Raw genomic sequence first — 20,952 nt, 5'->3', positions numbered from 1 at the left:
GGCTCTTATCAGCTTGAGCAACTTTATAACGTGGTGGGAGCCACCTGACATTATTGTGTTTGAGCACTCCAAAATATTATTTAATAATTATGTAAAGGTCCATTGTGTTTTGTGGCTACTCACACATCTTTTGGTTTTTTATTATTAGTTTGTAACTACTTGGAAGTTGTTGAGTTTAATTAGGTTTTAAAGGGTTAATTTAATAGTTTATGTTGTTAGGTTTTAAAGGGTTAATTTAATAGTTTATGTTGGTTGGAGAGAGAATTTCAAATATGTATATTAATATCAATGAGTTTTTGGTCTATTTGTATAGTTGAACGGTCTTAAATGAGTTTATCAGCGATCAAGTCTTGTTGAGTGTGAAGACTCTAACATCATAAGGAATGGGATTGGGATCATGACCTAAGCAAATTTGGCAAAATGGATACCAATCCTTGGCTCTTCGTTGAAGGCATCATAAGGAATGGGGTTGGGATCATGTCGTGAGCAAATTTGGCAAAATGGTTACCAATCCTTGGCTCTTTGTCAAAAAGGTACCCATTTTACCAAATTTGTTTGAGACATGATCTCAACCTCATTGCTTATGATGTCAGAGCCTTGCACTCAACAAGACTTTATTGTTGATGAGCTTATTTAGAATTGTTCAACTATACAAACAGATCAAAAACTCATTGATACTAGTTTACAAATTTGAAATTAACTCTCCAACTAAGAAAAACTATTAAATTGACCATTTTAACTCTAATTAAACTCAGTCCCTTTTGAACAACTTATAGTAGTTGGAAACTATAATAAAAAACCAAAAGATGTGTCACCGCCACAAAACTAGCTAAAAGTTCTTTATAGGTGATATTAAATCCTACATCAAAAATATATTGTATACTAATGGGTAATGGTATAGTATATGAATTTGAAATTTGAAATTTTGTAATCATTAGTATACAAATTTGGAATTAAGTCTCCAACCAAAAAAACTATTAATTTAACCTTCCAACAAAGAAAATTGTATATTGATGGGTTATGGTGTATTATGATGACTGGATATTGTTGCTATGATTCGTGTCACCAATGTTCAGATCTTTGTATTGAGGTGTTAGTGTTCAGTATTCATTTTGAGATGAGGTCTCTCATTTGCAGTCTAGGTAGTTCCTAGCACCAATTAAAAACATTTATCTCCAAAGTTTGTATAATAATTATATAAAGTTTCACTATGTTTTGTGGCTAGATACACATCATCGTCATCATAATTAGTTTTTAACCAAAAGTTGTTATAATAGTTGAGTTTTGTTTAAATGGTTAAATTGATATTTTATTTGGTTAGAGAGTTAATTCCAAATTTGTATAGTGGTTGGTATGGCATAGTATGACGATTAAGTCTTGGTGTTGTGGTTTCTATCACAAAGGTTCAAATCCTTCTATCAAGGGATGTTATTGTGATTGTTCATGTTGGGATGAGGTCCCCCATCTATGGCCTCACTAGTTTAGCTCCAATTAAAAGCATTTATCTCCAAATTTTTAAATTTTTATAATGATATTTATATTAAGTTTGTTGATTTTAAGTTGTTACCATTTTTTTAATAAAGTAAGTTAATTACTATATCTATTTTTAGTTGGGGTATATTTTAGTAATCAGGGTTAAGTACAACTCTTGGGTCAATTTAGCAAAAGAAATGTCTCTTATTTGTGACATTGAGTCTAAAAGACTCTCCTACGAGAAAAGTACTTAATCAAAGAGAGAACTCACCTAGTTGGAATGTACCAATTTTTTAATACTAAAAGAACAACAACTTTTAATGTCCATGAGACTAAAAATAGCTTCTAGGATAACCAACCTTGCCATTTTGGTCTTCTATATTTCAATCCTTTTCCTATTCAAGTAGATGATGAGATTCTCCATCTTCTCAAAAGTCTCCTCGTTGAATAAATTGTGCCAAGAAACAATTGTCATTATATTGGCATGCTTGTCTCCGATGTCCTTGAAGGCATTATACTCCAATAATGTTTACTAATTTCAATGCCCTAGTAGTGCAAAAAATACACATCCTTTTTTCCCATGCATGTTTAGGTCTTTTCCACTGGCCCATTTCACATCATATTTGATGAGAGTTGGTTCCTAATTGAGTAATAATATTCTTGGCTCTCCACAAATTACTAGATGCTAGGTACACTTCCATTGATGATCTCATGTGGGATTGAACTCTTCAAGATAATACTTCTTATTTATCCCTGGTACTTTACCTCATTGTTGAACATAGAGGTGTTATTGATGTCAAAAGTACCATTAGTGTTGTCATAGAAGTCAAGATATCAAGGAGATTGTTAAAGCATTGAATCACGACCATGTTATGTTAGAGCATTTGAGAATAATGAATAATAGAGTGAAGTAATATTGGATATATATATTAATATTATCATATTTTTCCAATATCGATTGTTCCTAACTATCTAGCATATTTATTGAGGTCCTAAAGTGTCTACAATAGGTTTATGAGATCTATTACTTAGAGATAGTACGAGTACCTAGTTGATTTGTCTTAGTTTTGATACCGCATTCTACCACAGTTGATAGTTATGGCTTGCAATTTGGAGGTAAAGTAAAGTTGCACATGAAGTATGTTATTACAGATTTTCAAATGATTTGGTTAGCAAACAAAATTTTATAAGTGATAGAGTGGTCATACTATTAACTTGTTGAATGTGTTGGTGTTCTTGTTATATGTGCTAGAGACTGGTAAGGCATGCCAACTGGAGGAAACACGTGAAGGTAGTTTGGGACTAGTTGAGTTTGTGTTGGGTAACACACAACATGATTTTGCTCCTGGTGTAACATGTTGACTATAGGGTTGAACCAACTACATGTTTGGTTTAGGAGATGTTCTTGTTGTTGACTTGTGGATATTGTAAATATGTTATAGGCTGACTTGAGGAGGTAATTATTACTGCAATACATATATAATGTCGATCAAATTCATTTCTTGAATCACTATAGATATTAGTGAAAGTGGAAAACATTGTGAAATATGTATCCTTAATAAGGAGAAATAGAGATGCAATAAAATTTGTGAACTATGATACATATCCTATGAACATTTTGAGAGTATTCTAATGCAAATCAAGTTGGATAAATGTTAAAGGTTGAGTTGTGAATGCTTGTATAATATATCTTTTGTATATCTCCTTGTAATTAAGGTTGGTGACTCATTATTTGAGTTTGCTCAGTTCCTTGGATGATGGGAATGGTGTCTCCTTGTCATGTTTCATTTATAAAAATGGAACTTACTATTTATAGTAAGTTCAAATATCCAAAAAAGTAAATTAGGAGCGGTGGATAACCCAAAAAATCATATATATTTTCATGTCAATTTTAAATCAGAAATATTATTTATCTATCAAAAGATATTTAAATTAAATTACTTTCCCAATTGTGGCATGAAAAATTGGAAAACGCATTTTAGAATGTTAAGTAGCAATTGGAAATATTTTACATCACGAAAAAGTTGTGAGTTGCAAAAAGGAAAGTTAAGAGGTGAAGGACAAGTGGAAGAGGGAGCCACATTCTTGGAATGCAAAGCATCTTTCCTCTTTGGTGTGCGATTTGGGCACCCAAATATGTGCTTGAATATTTTTTTATGTTTACATTTTTTTGGTTCCCGTTATTCATCATTCACTTGTTCTTTTGCTAATCAACTTGATGTTCTTCATAGGTTGTCAAACTTGTGGAGAAGTACGCTCAATAATATGATGTTTGAGGGTTTTTAGGTGAAATAGGGGTGGGAGTCAGAGGTTCACTATGGTGTAGTCTCACATAGAGATTATTGTTGTGTAGATTCATATTGTTTCTTTCAGTATCAATAGTTTGTGTTATACAATATAGCTCTAGATTTTGTAGTATTTTGTGCTCTTGACATTTATTAGTTAGAATAGAGCATTGATGGGCTTGATTAAATGCTCTTTCTATTTTTGGAGTGTATTCTCATTTATTATTCTAATAAGAACATTTGTGAGAAGTTTGAATAATTTATCTAGAAGTTGTTGATGTTTCTAGGTGTGTTTGAGCTCCAGCTTGGGCATTTTGTTTGTTATTTTGCAACATATGTATATTATTGTTACTAGATGTATTCAATAGAAAAGATTTTATAAAATCCATGTCAAAAGTACTAATAAATATTATACATTAGTTGCACAAGGTTTAGTTTCATTTTGGTGTGTTTTTGGTGAACATTTTGGTTTACCCAATTTCTCTATTTCCTATCTTTTGCAAATCTCAAACAGAAGTTGAAAGAAAGTCTCAAAATTAGTTTTAAAATTATGGCAAAGGTTATACAATGGTATCAAAGTCGTGATCTTACCAGCCTAGATATTTAATAGAATTTATGCAACCAAATGAAAGGGAAAGAAGGTATTTGCAGTGTGAGAGGAATAAAGGGCTTTTGGATAGTTCTTCCTCAAAAGACACTGAAGTAGAAGCTTTGAAGAAAGTGGGAATGGCTAATATTAAGGAATTTAATCAAAAAATTCTTCAATAACTCCAAAAAAAGTCAAAGGAAAACTATAGAAAACCTTGTAGAGACCAGAGAAGCGATGAGGTTACTTGTAGAGAAACTACAAGGTTCGGTGTCTACGTGTGAGAAAGTAAGTTATTAAGAAAATTACTAAAGCCTCAAATTCATCATCTTTTAAAACTTCACCATGTATTTTCATCCCTGCATATGAAGCACCCACTTAGCACCTACCTTCTTATCTTATGGAAGAAACTGCAGGAAATTTAGTTGCAATGAGAGAGCTACCCAAAATAATTTGGATGAAGAATTCAAGAGTTTGGTTCCATTTAAAGATTATGTAGACATAATTAATACCTTACTGACAAGGAAGAATTATAAGAAATACTAGGATTTGGGTAGAGGAGAGCTCAAAAACAGGCTGATAAAACTCTCAACTGCTACCTTTGACAGGACCAATAAGATTTCAGCTAGAGTATGGTTATAGCTACAAACCTTTTTCACTCTCAACCCCATGAAGGAGAATGATACTATTCAATATACAACTTTGCACCTTGAAGATGTTGCTTATGGTTGGTGGTATCATGGTATGACTACTCAAGGCAATACTCAAGAAAATTATGAGCTTAGTCGAAGGTTAATAGATAGATTTGAACTCAAGGATGAAGAAGAATATTTTAAGGAGTTGTACTAAGGCAAACCAAAGTTTTCAATGACTATGTGGAAAAAAGAAGAAGTTGTTGTTATGATGCCAGATACGTCAAACAAGGGAGTATATATCTCTTTCTTGAAGGCCTTGAAGAACTTGGTTTAGGCTTTCTCGCCTTCCACTTTGTAGGAAGCAATCAAAAAAAGCTTGTATCTTGAAACTTATATGCCTAATAAACCAATGGCTCACCAAACCAATCCCCCTAATCTTTGGCAAAATAAGGGGAACTTTCAAAAAGAGACATTCCCAACCCCTCGACTAAAGAATGTTCTAGATGAAACCAATAAGAAGGTGGATAATGAAATAAGAAGTGAGCTTAGGAGGAAGAAGCTTTGTTTCACCTACTAAGAACCATGGGTTCTAGAACAAAGATGCTTGGATAAATGACAAGAGCATTTTATTGAAGTTGTTTCAAATCCTAAATCAAATACCAATGAATAATTCCATGATACCCAAGAAAGAGAGGAAGAGGATAAATAAATAAATAAAGGAGGCACTTTAGTAGCCTTATCAAGAGCTCTAAGATATCATCCTTTTAGAGTTGGAGGAGATTTAGCTAAACAAAAAATGACTATCCTACTTGATAGTGGAGATACCCACAACTTTATAGATGAAGGATTTGTTGTGAATAGAAGGCAAAGAAAATCAATTTGAAGGTTTGCATGTTACAGTTACATATGGATTCACCATGCCTCATACCTAGATGATTAGATAATTCAAGATGACTCTAGGTGATTATGAGTTATTTGATGATTTGTATGTTGTTATTATTGGAAAAATAAATATTATTGTAGGTGTCCAATGGTTGCACTCTGTTGGAGGTTATTATATGAATTATCAAATGATGGAGTTCAAGTTTCAATCAATGGCAAAGAATTTCTATTGAGAGGCTTATTGAAAGGATCACCTAGAGTGATCACTAGAAAATATGGAGAGGACTTTTCAGAGAGGATAACTATCTTCTCCACATCTTCCTTCCTTATGTGAATCTGATGATACCCTAATCTCATCCAATTTTAGAGAAATATACCGTATGAGGAAGGAAGATGTGGAGAAGCTAGTTATGATCCAACTACATTCCAATCTTGCATGAATAAGGTATTCAGTAAACATCTTAGGAAATTTGTTTCAGTGTTCTTTGGTGATTTATTGATTTACAATAAAACATGGAAAGAGCACCTAGATACTTTTATGGGCATTATGGAGCATCACTCTTTTTATGTTATGATGTCTAAATGTGAGTTTGGCTTGAATAAAAAATTATACAAGTGGGACATGTCATAAGTTTTTGTAGCGTCATAAAATTGCAACCCCGACAATTTTGACCACATCTTAGGCCCTCGTCTATGCGACTGCACCTCTATATTCGACTAAGACCCCTCTCTACCCTTTCATCCTGAGTCACCCCTTGTTTCAGCCCACATACTACATCGTGACCTTGTCTGAGCCCCAAAATAGGGCAAGACAAGGGTGTGGTGCCTTTTTCCTCCCCCTTTGGGGTGGCCCTAAGATGGGTCCATTCGACCCTTTAAGCATAACTTGTTCTTCAAGGATTTAAACTCCTCTTTGTCAGCCTTCGGTGGGATGAAAATTAATCCTCTTAGGCATGTATAAAAGGAGACATAATTCCATCATTCGATAGACACGAATACACGAAATACACAAGCATAAAGGGAATGAGCGAAACTCAAGTGAAAGGTCTCCATAAAGCATTCAAGTCTTCAAACATCCATCAAGTTCTTCATTCATCCATTGGAGAAACATTACAACATTCATTTGCAAGTATGTGTGTGTGTTAGGGTTTTGTCATGTTACATGCCATTTCATGCAACACTTGTGATTACATTCAAGAAGCAAAGCAATCATCATCAATCAATTGCAGATCTACAAGGTATACATTTCCATCGTTTACATTTAAGCATTTGCAATTACTTTCTTTGAAGGTTGATTCCCCAACCGGGGTTTGACTGAGGAAAATTCTTATCCACAACCCTTATTCCCTTCTTTTATGTGTGTAGGTTGCAGATGCACAACTATAATTGTAGGTTTGGGCTTCATTTGCAGAGACGAAAAAACCATTTTCAAGTCGCGGATTTTTCAAAGGACCATGTGCACTTTCAACACGGTCCCGACAAATTTTCTCCAAATTTGCAGGGAAGATCCATATTAGTCTAAATATCTCATATCCGAAGTTACAGCACGATCCAAGACCGATAGCTCCTTATTTCATCCATTTTATCTCCCTTTTCTACATAGTCAACAAGTCTACATATCTATTTACAAAAGAGGGCAAATTGCATTCTAACCCTTGCAATCCACTTAGTATTCATATCCTTATTCCCCTTGGATCTGGATCTAGTGGATTCAAGCCCCTCTTTTGAATGTAAAGTATCTCCCAAGTGAAAATCATCCTAGTGGTTTCCTTTCTCTCTCCTAGGTGGGGAACCACTAGGGTTCAATTTTCCACTTTACATTTTGATGAACTCGACATCTTACATCTTAATTATGAATTCTTATCATTAGATCTAAATTATTGCAATTTGAATTATAAAATTTCATTTCCAAGTTTGATCTTTTTGTAAATTTTAGAGGTTAATTGCATAAAAACCCTAATTTTTCATTTTGACAAAATTAAGCTTGTGAAGTGTACTATTTCAGTTGCTTGTTTCAGATTTGCTCTTTATTTCAAAATTGCAATTCAAATCTATCTTTTAATTCTAAAAATTAAGTGGTTAAAAAGCAAAACCCTAATTTTTAAGAATCTCTTATTTTCGACCTTTGACTGCCAATTTGACTGATCTAGACATCTCCAAATCAGTTGTTTTTTTGGATTCCACAATAAAATCATAATCTCTATAATCCCTGAAAATTTTGAAAAAAATTTGTCAGACCAAGTGCACTTTGCACTCGGTCCCTAGCTTATTTCCCAAAATTTTGGGAGATAGAATTGACTGTATTTTTCTGCTTAAATCCAAAAAATTAGCGTACTTTATCAGTTTTTGCACCCCTTAAAGTCGAGTATAAATTCAAAATTTCACACTCTTCACTTTTAAAATTAATTTACATAAAAAGGTCCTAATTTTAGATCTTCTTTTCAAATAAATTAAGATTTTAATTAAGAGACTTTCAATGGAAATTGATGCATTAGATTTATTTGCCCTTTCACACATGATTACATTATTTTTAACATATGTTTATGACAATCATGTGTTTTATAATGGCTTCTTTCATTTCATGTTGCTTCTTTTCATTCATAGCATTTGGTGATATTATGTTGCTAGGGTTTCAAAGTCATTTTCTTTTCAATTTGATCTCAAAGCTTGCATGTATCATTTTTGTTGTATTTTGGTGATGTTGTTAACAACATGCATTTCATGTGTTGATCACCTTAAGGCTTTTGTAGATCCCAACCTTAGAGATCTTAATTCTTACACCTCTCCTAGGGTATCTTGTGTGAATAAGATGAGAGCTATTATATCAACCAATGATCCTTTTGAAAAGGAGCAAGCATTGGAAAGTAATATTGGCATGTCTTCTTCTTATACACATACCCTTGAGCAAGGGGGGTAAAATCAAAATATTAGCATTCTTACATCTTTAGACCCTCCTTATTCTCCTAGAACCTATCTTCAACATCAAAGTATGTGTAGAGAGGATGATTTTATGCATTTTATTCATGATCTTTCCCCTCACATAGAAATGAGTAAAGATGAACCTTTAGATGATGAAGATGTTGATCCTATATCTCCCAGAAAGGATAAGAATGACAAAGGAAAGAAGATTATCCTTTCACAAGATATTCCTTATTCATCTACAAATCCTTTTATTCCCTCTTACACATCATATTTCAAGGAATTTCATGATTCTATTCCCCCAAATTCCCATTTGCAATATTTTTATAGTTGTGGCTTTAATATAATAACAAAATAAGGTTTTAGAGGACAAAGAATTGGGAAATTTGAACAAGGAATCTGTGTCCCTATAAACCCTCCTATGCAAGCTACTACAGAAGGCCTAGGAAGTGATGCTCCTCTCTCTAAGGATGGACTCTGTAGGCTTGAAAATTTTAAGAACTATCTTCAAAGGCAACAAATCAAAAGAGCCCGCAAGAATGCTTCTTCTTCAAAACGTCCTTTTTGCTCCTCTCATCAAACCCATGATCACAATGTTGAAAATTGTCTTGATTTTCAAAAATCTATTCAAGATGGTATAGACGGTGGCAAAATTAGAATCGTGGATAATAATCCTTCTTCTTCTAGAAATTCTTCTCCTCCATGTCAAGAAAATGAATTAAAACGCATTTATCATCCTGAAAGCTTAGCTACAAGAATCTATGGGAGATTGAAATATGATAAGAATATTTCCTTTCCTCCTAAAAACAAAAACAAAAATCTTAAGCAAGTGAAAGGTGAGTAATATTGTATATTTCATGATTCATATTCACATTCTCTTGGGAAATGTCATGCATTAATAAATTTGTTCAAACACAATATGATCGTGCACGAATTTCTCTTATAATAGATCTAGTTGTCTTCCTTGATATGAACATTGTGCCTTAGCACCTCTTTCCTTTTCATGTTGCTCTTCACCTTATGACATAACTAGCCAACTTAACTGGGGGATCTTTATCATTTGTGGTAGTATTCTTAAAATTTTAATACTCTGGGGTAGCAACATGAAGCTCATTCTTTCTTTTTCTTTCCATTTAATTTATCTTCGTGCATTATTCATTATTAGATCTCCTTTCTTGCATAGAGTTATTCTTATGTGAGCATATAATTGTTCTTTGGTTTTTCCTCTTTGCTTGAAGAGGAGCATCTTTAATGAGTAATACACTTCTTCTCTTGCCTTCATTCTCTTAAGAAAACTTACCTCTTCTATGCTTTCGGTTATTCACATGTATGATATGCCCCTAGCATGGAATGATTTCTCCTGAAGTACATGACTCTCCCTTGAGAGGATTTGTTCCACTATGAGGGAATATCACTTGAAAATGATCACCATTAGAAGATGTGTAATGTTTCTCCTTGTTATTCTAACTTGGGGGGGCAAGGATTCCACTTCTTTCTCTTTTTTTCTATCTCATTTATCATTATTCACTTTAGAGGCTGCATTTTTCATATATATGTTCTTATGACTAATTCCTCTTGTGATGTTTTTTCTCTCTTCTCTTAGAAGATTACCACTTCTTGAGATGTGTATTTTTCATATACTAATGTCTTTTCTTGCATATGTTCATGTAAGTTCATTGTGCATTTGCTTATGTTTAATCTCTCTCTAAGAAGATTGTGTAAGCTCTTCTCATTGTCTCAACACTTGGGAGGCAATGATTTCTTTCTCTCTCTTTCTCTAAGGATCCACTCTTTCCTATGTCGTGGATGGTGTGAGTTTTATTACTTGATGTTATTCCTTATGTAAAATTGATGTTGTTTTATCAAGAGTTCTCTCTTATACAAGAGGTGTAAGTCCTTGACTATAACCTCTTTTACACTTGGTAAAGTACATCTATAATAAATTCACCCATCCCCGTTGAGTTAAAAGTGAGTTATCCTTCATCAAGAATCCCTTTCACCTAGCAATAGGAGGAAGGATTAAATTCTTGTTCTCTTTTGTGCTTCATTCTAGAAGATGTTATATTTGTCTAAGACAATTCCTCTTGGGGCATAGATGTCTTTTGAACAAAGATCTCTTTTGCTCCAAAAGGATCTCCTTTACACTCATAGCAAGATATCTCTTTTCAACTATCTTATCCTTGCTTGAAGAGTATTCCCTCTCTTAATTGGATCTATGACATTGTTGCATAATGGATATCTTCTTGATGTCGAAGGAAGGTATCCTTGATTTGCTTTCCTTAAGATATCAACATTGAACAATGATGACATCTCAAGGGGGGGGGCACCCACACTGCTCCTTTTGTACTATATTTCTCTTGTGCATTGTTTCTCTTATACAGTGGGACATTCTCAAAGCTAGAGGGCAACCTCTTAGAGTGAGATGTCGCTGCTTTTCTCTTGTATAGTGGGTCATTCTCGGAACCAGAGGGCAGCCTCTTAGAGCAAGATGTCACCACTTTTTCCTTGTACAATGGGTCATTCTCAGAACTAGAGGGCAACCTCTTAGAGCGATATGTCACCACTTCCTTTCTCTTATACAAGGTGATCATTCTCAGAACCAGAGCACAGTCTCTTAGAGCGAGATGTCATGCCTTTCTTGACATTTGTATTATACATCTTATACAGGTTGTAGCATACTCAGACATAGATTCCTATGAGGTGCTTCGAACCTCACTTGCACACACGTGCATGAAGTTGGGTGGAACTAACAACGTTCTCACCTTTCTCTTTCACATGGATCACCTAGACAGACTCTAGGGGCTAGTTTTCCATTTCCTTTTCTCCATGGATCACCTAATTCTAGAGGCAAGATGTCCATGGTTTCCTCTTGTTCGCCTTTCTTCTCATGGATCACCAAAGTGTGTATTCATGTCCTCTCTCTCCTTCCTTTCATGGACCCATAGTTATATTATCAATGGTTCATGGATGATGTCAGCTTTGCTCTTTTATGTGATTAATGGTGTTTATGTGATGGCATTGGTCTTTATGTTTCAGTTAGTTGTTGAGACATTGGAGTATCGAGTTTTCTTCGGCTAATTGATGTGTGGTCTTGTGTTTTGGTTTTTGTTGTGTGTCTTTTGTGCTTTGTCTTATTTTGTTTTTCTTGTTCTTTTTGTTTTGTGTGCTCTTGCATATGTTTGAGTGAGTTAAGATCCTGAGATTGGGGGCTTTTGTTCCTCAAGATTAGTGATGTCTTATACTCCTTGTGGTATTGCTCCACATCCTTCATCTCCCTCCCTTTATTCTACTTTATCGGTAGTATTGGCACAAGCCATACCCCTGCTAATGTGGGGGCTAAATGTAGCATCATAAAATTGTGACCCCCACAATTTTGACCACATCTTAAGCCCTCACCTATGCGACTGCACCTCTCTATTCGACTGAGATCCCTCTCTGCCCTTTCATCTTGAGTCTCCCCTTGTTTTAGCCCGCATACCGCCTTGTGACCCTGTCTGAGCCCCAAAATAGGGCAGGACAAGGGCTTGACGCCCCTATCCTCCCCCTTTGGGGTGGCCCTAAGATGGGTCCATCTGGCCCTTTAAGCATAACTTGTTCTTTGAGGATTTAAACTCCTCTTTGTCGACCTTTGATGGGATGAAAATTAATCCTCTTAGGCATGTATAAACAGAGACGTAATTCCCTCATTTGATAGACATGAATACACGAAATGCATAAGCATAAAGGGAATGAGAGAACTCAAGTGAAAGGTCTCCATCAAGCATTCAAGTCTTCAATCATCCATCAAGTTCTTCATTCATACATTGGAGCAAAATTACAACATTCATTTGCAAGTATGTGTGTGTGTTAGGGTTTTGCCATGTTACATGTCATTTCATGCAACACTTGTGATTACATTCAAGAAGCAAAGCAATCATCATCAATCAATTGCAAATCTACAAGGTATACATTTCCATCATTTACATTTAAGCATTTACAATTAATTTCTTTCAAGGTTGATTCCTCAACCAAGGTTTGACTGAGGAAAACCCCTATCCACAACCCTTCTTCTCTTCTTTTTTGTGTGTAGGTTGCAAGTGTGCAGCTGGAATTGTAGGCATGGGCTTCATTTGCAGAGATGGAAAAACCCTTTTCGACGTGTGGATTTTTCGGAGGACCGTGTGCACTTTCAACACGGTTCTGACGACTTTTCTCCAAATTTGCAGGGCAGATCCATATCAATCTAAATATCTCAGATCTGAAGTTACACCGCGATCCAAGACCAATAGCTCCTTATTTCATCCATTTAATCTCCCTTTTCTACATAGTCAACAAGTTTACATATCTATTTACGAAAGAGGGCAAATTGCATTCTAACCCTTGCAATCCACTTGGTATTCATATCCTTATTCCCCTTGGATTTAGATCTAGTGGATTCAAGCCCCTCTTTTGAATGTAAAGTATCTCCCAATTGAAAATCATCCCAGTGGTTTCCTTTCTCTCTCCTAGGTGGGGAACCACTAGGGTTCAATTTTCCACTTTACAGTTTTAAAGGAATGCAAGTTGACAAACAAAAGTTTCATGCAATACTATATTGGCCACAACCAACCAATCTTACTAAATTAAGAGGGTTCTTAGGCTTTTGTAATTATTACAATAAAAATTCAAAGGTTTTTCTTAACTTGTTGCCCCTTTGACTAATTTAACCAAGAAAGGGGCCTTTTCTTGGACAAAATAAGCATAAAAAATATTTAATAAGTTCAAAGAGGTGATGAACTCATGGCTTATGCTTATAATTCCTATTTTTTCTCTACCTTTTATCGATGAATATGATACATCAAGAGAAGGTATAGAGGTTTTCCTAACATGAAAGGGGATTCAAATAGTTTTTGAGTGCAAACAATTGAGTAAAATATAGAAGTGATATTTTATTTATGATAAAGATATGTCAACAGTTATGCATGCACTTGACAAGTTTAGGCAATATTTGGTTTCTGGTTAAAATGAATCACAATAGTCTCGAGTTATTCTTGGAACAAATAGATTTGAATGATTGACAATAAAAGTGGGTGAGTAAATTGCAAATTTATGATTTTGAAATTGATTATATGAAAGTGTTGGGTGAAAATTTTGTAAACTGATGAAGGTTTACAAAATGTAAGTTTCACGACATCACATGAGATAATATCTCTCAAAAGGCAAGATATGATCTCTCATAATTTTAAGGGAAGGCTCCCCCTTTCTACTGCAATTACTTTCTATTCTATCTACCTGCTGACTTTACAATTATTCCAAGATGAAACAAAAACTTAGTTCTCTTTTTTCAAAACCAGTTATATCTAATTCTCTTCTAAGAAGATATTTCCTTAATTAACAATTCTAATCTTGCAGTAATATTAAAACTGATCTAAATGGGAAGTAAGATGTTCATGAAAGAACAAAGTCTTCTGTTACTCCCCTTTTTCTAGTAAAATGACCTAGGGACAAGAATTATGCACACTAAGAACTCAAAGATTCTTTCGAATACTCAACCCCTATCAACCATTGTAACCCAAATATACTGTCAGCTCAAAGTGAATATATTGAAAAGAACTTCTACTCTAACCAAATAATCTGTATAGCACAAAGACTTTGCTTTTTATCTTTCCAATACAAATTCCTAAGATAACTTGCAAAAGCTCAAAGACTTAAAGCAACCTTCTCTCAACCAATTTCCAATTCTTGAATTTCCAAAGTAACTCAAATATTAGTTGCAAAGACTTAAAAACTCTTCATTATTCAGCATCAAGAACTATACTAAACTTTAATCATTCAATAAAATATGATACCAATGACATAAGAACATTCATACCAGACATAAGTTGTTGTCAAAACAAAGTTTGAATGCCAAGCGTATCTCCTTTTTTATTAAATTGTAAATATTACAAAATGAACACCAAGTCTCAATTTTCTCTTCACTTTGGTAGAGTTTTGTTGCATAAACAATGATGGAAAAAAGATCCTTATTACAATGATAACCCTCATGGGTAAACTCACAAAGCTGGTTCCCACTTTTTGGTACATCCTGATTTTTGCTGAAATCATACATTTTTTGGAAAATATAATTATTTAAGCTTTAAGAGGTCCCATTTGAAGTAATTAATTGAAGAGAGTTAGATCAAAGGCTCTTAGATCAAAATTTCTTGGATAGAACCTCTCTACTTCTAAATCATACTTGCAATGGAGTCTCCTTTGCATCTATCAAATGCTGATAAAAACCAATTTTACATTAGCTTTTGACGGGTCAAACGAATTCATTTAGAAGTTTTGTTTTCTTAAGGATTTAGTCCTTATTATAAGCTTTCCAAATAGTATGATTTTTATTATATTTAAGTTTATTAATATATTTTTATTTTATTTTTTATGAATGTAGGTTTTTCACCGAACATGAACTTCTTTGTTCAATGCATTGGGAAAAATAGCAAACTAATTCAAAAAAATTCTAAAAAATATCTATGCCCTAGGTATTGATGTCTTCTTTCTAACAAAAAAAATAAAACTTAATTTTGATATATATAGAGCAAGTTATGTGTTCAAACGTACACCTATATCTAAATTATAATTAGTCGGACTTCAAAACTTAATAAAATAAAAAACATTCAACATATCACTATCAAACCAACTGCATGCCCTGGGTATTGATGTTACAAACCAAAATTTAAAAGAGATAAGTTTTTATCATTTATAGAAAAAAATCTATACGTTTCGGGATGCACATCACTCTTAAAAAATGTTGTTTCCTGTAAAAAACTACTTTTGAGGGAGATGGAAAAATCAATAAAATTTTATTCAAAAAAATTTGAAAAAAATATATTTAGAATCTACGAAAAGGATGTTACAAATCACTAGTTTACATCATCTTCAAATTCTTAACGATTTAAAAGTTATAGGTGTTGGAAAGTGAAGGTTTTTTGCAAAATGTTCATCTAAGTGTCAAAGTTGGTCAAAAAGTGGGAACCAGTATTGTGAATTCACCCTCATATATATAGAAGAGGGATGCAACATGAAAATAGGAAATTATATCTAATCTAATACTAAGTCAAAGAAAGAGTTCGATTTGACTTAGTACTTGTGCACTCAACACACGCACATGAGCATATACAAAATGATACTGAGGTGTTGATTGATCTATCAAAATTCAACTGGGGAAAACATTAAAATAACTAAGTGTGATTTTCCTTAAGTTGAAACTCGCTTTTAGAATTATTCAAACTTTTGCAAAGCATTCTTCATTTTAATTTCATTGGGTCCCTAGGTATTGTCAGTGATGACCTTGACTTTGGTGATGGAATCTTTTAAGTCGGTGCAACACTTCATGTGTTTATTCAAAATTAAATCCAAAAAATCCAAGATGAACTGTAGATCAAGTAATTTATTAATCGAGGACAAAGAGAAGTCCTTCCTATTAACTTCAGTTGTCACAAGCAAGCTAAATTCTTTAATGATTTCATCAACATCAAGAATTTTTTTATTCTCATCTAGGAAAGCACATGGAATTTCAAAGATTTTAGCAACAATCTCCTTCTTATCTATACATTCTCTTCGATCTTTCCTCTTATCCTTGACCAATCATTCTAGGATATTCATTTGATGTTACAATACCTCTTGTTGCTCAATATACATTCGTCGCGAAGGGATAACACCATTTTGAATGAGATCATCTAGATCATAATCTTCAAATTTCAACCAGGCTTCAAAATCTTTCTCTTATGTTTCATGTTCTCAGGAGAAGGCATCTATGGCGCTATCCACCTTTGTTCTCACAACGTCAACATAACAATGGTGTGAGATGAGCTTATGAGTTATGTACCTTGACTTAGTATTCTATCCATCCATTCTCCTACGACTCTGTTTCGTGATGCGACTTGCTCAACTCTTTTCACAACCTATTCATCTAGAGATGAGGCTACCAGATTAATGACCTCAGAGGACTTAGTTACTTTGATGAGAATTGAGGTGAGGTAAGTTTCCCAATTCGTGCCTTGAGTTGATCTTTTATTTCTTTATCTTCATCATATCTGGATACTAGGGCCTCCAAAGTTGACTTAGCATCCTATGCAACAGAATCATGAGTTTGCTTTCCCAACTCAACCCTGTGAATTACATAGTCGAATTCCTATATCTTATCAATATATGTGTCCAGGGGAGGAATAGAAATGTCATCATACTTGTTCCTTGCTTTGTCAACCTTCACCATTGATAGAGTTTTAGCCTTCTTGGTAGCCTTAGGTTTGACAAGAACAAGTTGACTGAAATCAAAATCTTCAAGAGAAACTACTTGCTTCTTTCTCTTTGGTGCATTGGAAAATAAACATGGTGGCAAAATTGAATCATCATCATCACCTACTATCACATATTGAGAGGGTTTGATAGAATCTTTAACGATGGTTGTTACAATAGGATATGTCATGGTAATCACATTGATAGGATTTTCAAGGGACGATTCATTTGGCCAAGGAGCATACTTAGTCATAAACTTGTCAAAATCATCTAGCATGGTGGCAGACACTTTAAACAATGTGGGAAAAGCAGAGAAAACATTCTCAATATTGTCACGAGGAGTGTCTAGGGCAGATTCACTAGCATAGATAGAAGATAAATGAATAATATTGGTGGAAGAAATACAAGTGACCATTGGAGGCTTTGACTCAGAAGTAGAAATGTGAGCTTGCATCATAGATGAAGAAAGAGGTACCCGAGGTAAGGACTTATCTACTTGTGGTAATTATTTTTCATCAAATTCACCTTGTTCTTGTTCATCTTCCTGACCCTCCTCCAGTTGGTCGACATCAATTGGTTCTGCATCAGGATGTTCACCTTCCAATTGTTCATTTGGTACCTCAAACTCCTATGTCTCATGAACATTAGAGGTTGATGGCTCTCCTTGGGCTTTCCCTTTCTTGGTTCCAAATATGAATTTTAATTTGGGAGCCTTTTCTAGAGTGGTTGGATCCTATCTATTCTTGGTTCTAATTTACAATCTTCTTCCCATTGGGTTAGCAGAGTCATCATCAGAACCAAAGGAGAAAGGTTTCAATGGAATACCTTTACTTGAAGGTGTAGTGTCATAAAATTGTGACCCTAGCAATTTTTGAATGCATTAAGGTCCTCACACATGTGAGTTTGAATCCTCTATCCTGATCAGAGATCGGAGATTGCTCAGCCCTCAGAAATAACCTCTTCCTTAGCCTTTGCATCACCCCGTTTGCACTCTGCCTTGGAGAAAGGGGTAGGACACGGTCATGGTGCCACTATGCCCCCTTGGATAGGGGCGTGGCACCCTTTTCCTCCCAGGACAGGGGTGTGGGGCCCCTATCCCTGCCCTATTTTGGGGCAGGACCCTTCCTAGGTTTGCATTATTGGTTGTGCATCGGGCGGTAAACTCCCTCTTATGTCGGCTCATGATAAAAATAAGATCCACTAACATGTATTTAAGGGGAATTCATCCTCTTATTTGGAAGAAATAAGTTCAATAAGTTGGATGGGTGGAAGTTTACATGAGATCAAACATTCAAGAGCATTCAAGCATTCCTTTCCAGCATTGAGCATTCCCTAGTCTCTCTTCAAGGCTAGGTGTTGCATTCAAGTCAAGGATTCAACCATTGAAGAGGAGATTGATTCCAACATTCAATTCCACACAAGCACTTCTATCAACATTGCTATCACAACCTCCCTTGAGGTGATTTACAATTCAGTCTTTCATTTACAACTACTTGCAAGTACTTTCTTTCATTACTTGGTTAATTCAAAAACTGGGGTTTGACCTAAATGCAAACCCCTAATCCCAACCCATTTTCCCCTCTTTTTTGTGTGTAGTTTGCAGGTGTGCAACTGTACTTTCAGATTCAGACTCCATTTACAGAGGCGGAAAAACCCTTTTCATTTTGGGGATTTTTTGATGGACCGTGTACATTCCCACCACGGTCCGGGCAACTTTTCCTCAAATTCGCAGGGCGACTTCATCTCAACATATTGCTATCAAATCTAGGTGCACAACTTCATCCCATATTCCGATCTCAAGTTATAATCAGTTCTTTGTCACTTTTGCATTACACAATTCAATCAATTTCACTTCCACTTCAAATAAGGAAGAGGGGATCAACTTGTCATTCCCATTTCATTCAAAAATCAATCTTCATCTTTGAAGGTTGAATCTAGTGAATTTCCTCTCCTCTTCCAAATGTAACATGGTGAAAAGTGTTTGAAGGGTAATCAATAGTAAGACTCTCATCTCTCTTTGAGGGAAAGGGTAGGTTTCCTCTTGATCTATCATTCACCATTTTTCCACCATTACATTTTGATGAACCCGACATCTTGCATGCTTTCCTTTGAACAAAATTGCATATTTTTCATTTGCAAGTTTAAATTTTCTGCAAACTTAGTGGTTAAATCATTAAAAACCCTAGTTTTTAAAATTAAAATTGAACTTGTGATTTATAAAAATTGCTTGTGGTTATCTTAGATCTAAAAATTGTTTTGTTTGTCAAATTCAATTTCCTCATGGTCTTGTTCAATTTGCAAATAAAATTTACAAAATTAAGACATTACTTGTTAAAACCCTAATTTTCAAAAATCATCTTGAAATTGTGCAAAAATTGGATTTCCATTTAATTTTCAGATTTCTGATTGTTCTTAGACTTGTCTTCATTCCTACAATTCAAAATTTCAAATTCCCCCCTTTTTCCCAAAATTCAAATTTTAAAATTAAGTGGTTAGGTCATAAAACCATAACTTTGAAAATTAATTGGATTTTATGCAAATTTCAAATCAATTTCATTCCAATTCAAATTTCAAAACATTTTCCAAGGTGTCCCTATCCATTAGGTTTGACCCTTTTCAAAATTGCAATTCAATTCCTCTTTTTCTTCAAAATGAAACAAGCAAGAGAGAATATAGACTCCATATGGGAAGACAATAAAAACCTCTCTAAACCAAAGGAAATTCTAGAATGTTTTGCTTAGTATTACAAACAATTATTTTCTATAGAACCAATTAGGAAGGAGCAGGACAATGCAAGGAAATTAATCATGTCTTTAGTCCCCAAACTCCTTGATAAAGAGGATAGCAGGATTCTTGAGGGTGCTATTTCCAAGGAAGAAATCAAAGAAGCTATAGATGCCCTCAGTAATGACAAGTCTCTTGGACCTGATGGATTCCTAGTAGAATTTTACAAGGATAATGTTGAATGGATTGTGGATGATCTCCATGAGCTATACTCAGAGGCTATTCACAAGGGATCCCTGGGAGAAAATATAAACCAAGGTCTGATCAAACTCATTCCCAAAGAGGGTGATAGAACCCTTGTTAAAAACTAGAGACCCATTACACTGTTAAATGTATCATATAAGATATTAGCAAAGTTGACAGCAAGCAGATTGGAAAATATTCTACCTAAGATCATCAGTACTACACAAACAGGGTTTGTCAAAGGACAATATATATTAGAGAACTTAATCACATGTTGGGAATCACTCCATTGGGCTAAAGAATCAGGTCAGAATGGAGCCATGTTACTCATTGAATTCAAGAAAGCCTATGATAGAATAGAATGGGAATATGTTATTCAGATGCTTCAGACTCTAGGACTCCCCCATGGGTTCTGTAAACTGGTCAAAACACTATTATGTGATGCTAATGCCTCAGTTGAAGTAAATGGAATGAGATCCCCAAATTTGTACTTTCAAGATCAATAAGGCAAGGTTGCCCCCTTGCTCCTGCCCTATTTGTCATAGTTGTTGATGCAATGTTCTATTTACTCAAAGACTCCTCTGTCACTCCTCCTGTCAGGGGCATATCCTTACCTAATAAAAAGGAAATATGTAATGTCCAATTTGCTGATGATACTGCAATGCTAATTAAACTTGATGAAGAGAACCTTACTGCTCTACTGGAAAATATAAATGTTTTTTGCCTTGCCTCTGGAAGTAAGATTGCTATGCACAAATCTAACTTACTTGGTTGGGATGACAGCCCCCCGAACTGGCTCACAAAATTCTCTCTCAATTGGTTGGGTCCTTCTCATATGGTTAAATATCTAGGCATCCCCTTCTCTGTTCTTCCAAATCTAAAAGAAATGTGGGAATGGGTAAGGAATAAGATAGAGAAGAAACTCTCCAAATGGAATAGGAAATATTTATCTTTGGCTGGAAGATTT

The sequence above is a fragment of the Cryptomeria japonica genome, chromosome 4, assembly GCF_030272615.1.
Source record: "Cryptomeria japonica chromosome 4, Sugi_1.0, whole genome shotgun sequence".
In the NCBI taxonomy this organism is placed as follows: domain Eukaryota; kingdom Viridiplantae; phylum Streptophyta; class Pinopsida; order Cupressales; family Cupressaceae; genus Cryptomeria; species Cryptomeria japonica.
Note: the sequence above shows the minus strand (reverse complement) of the source record.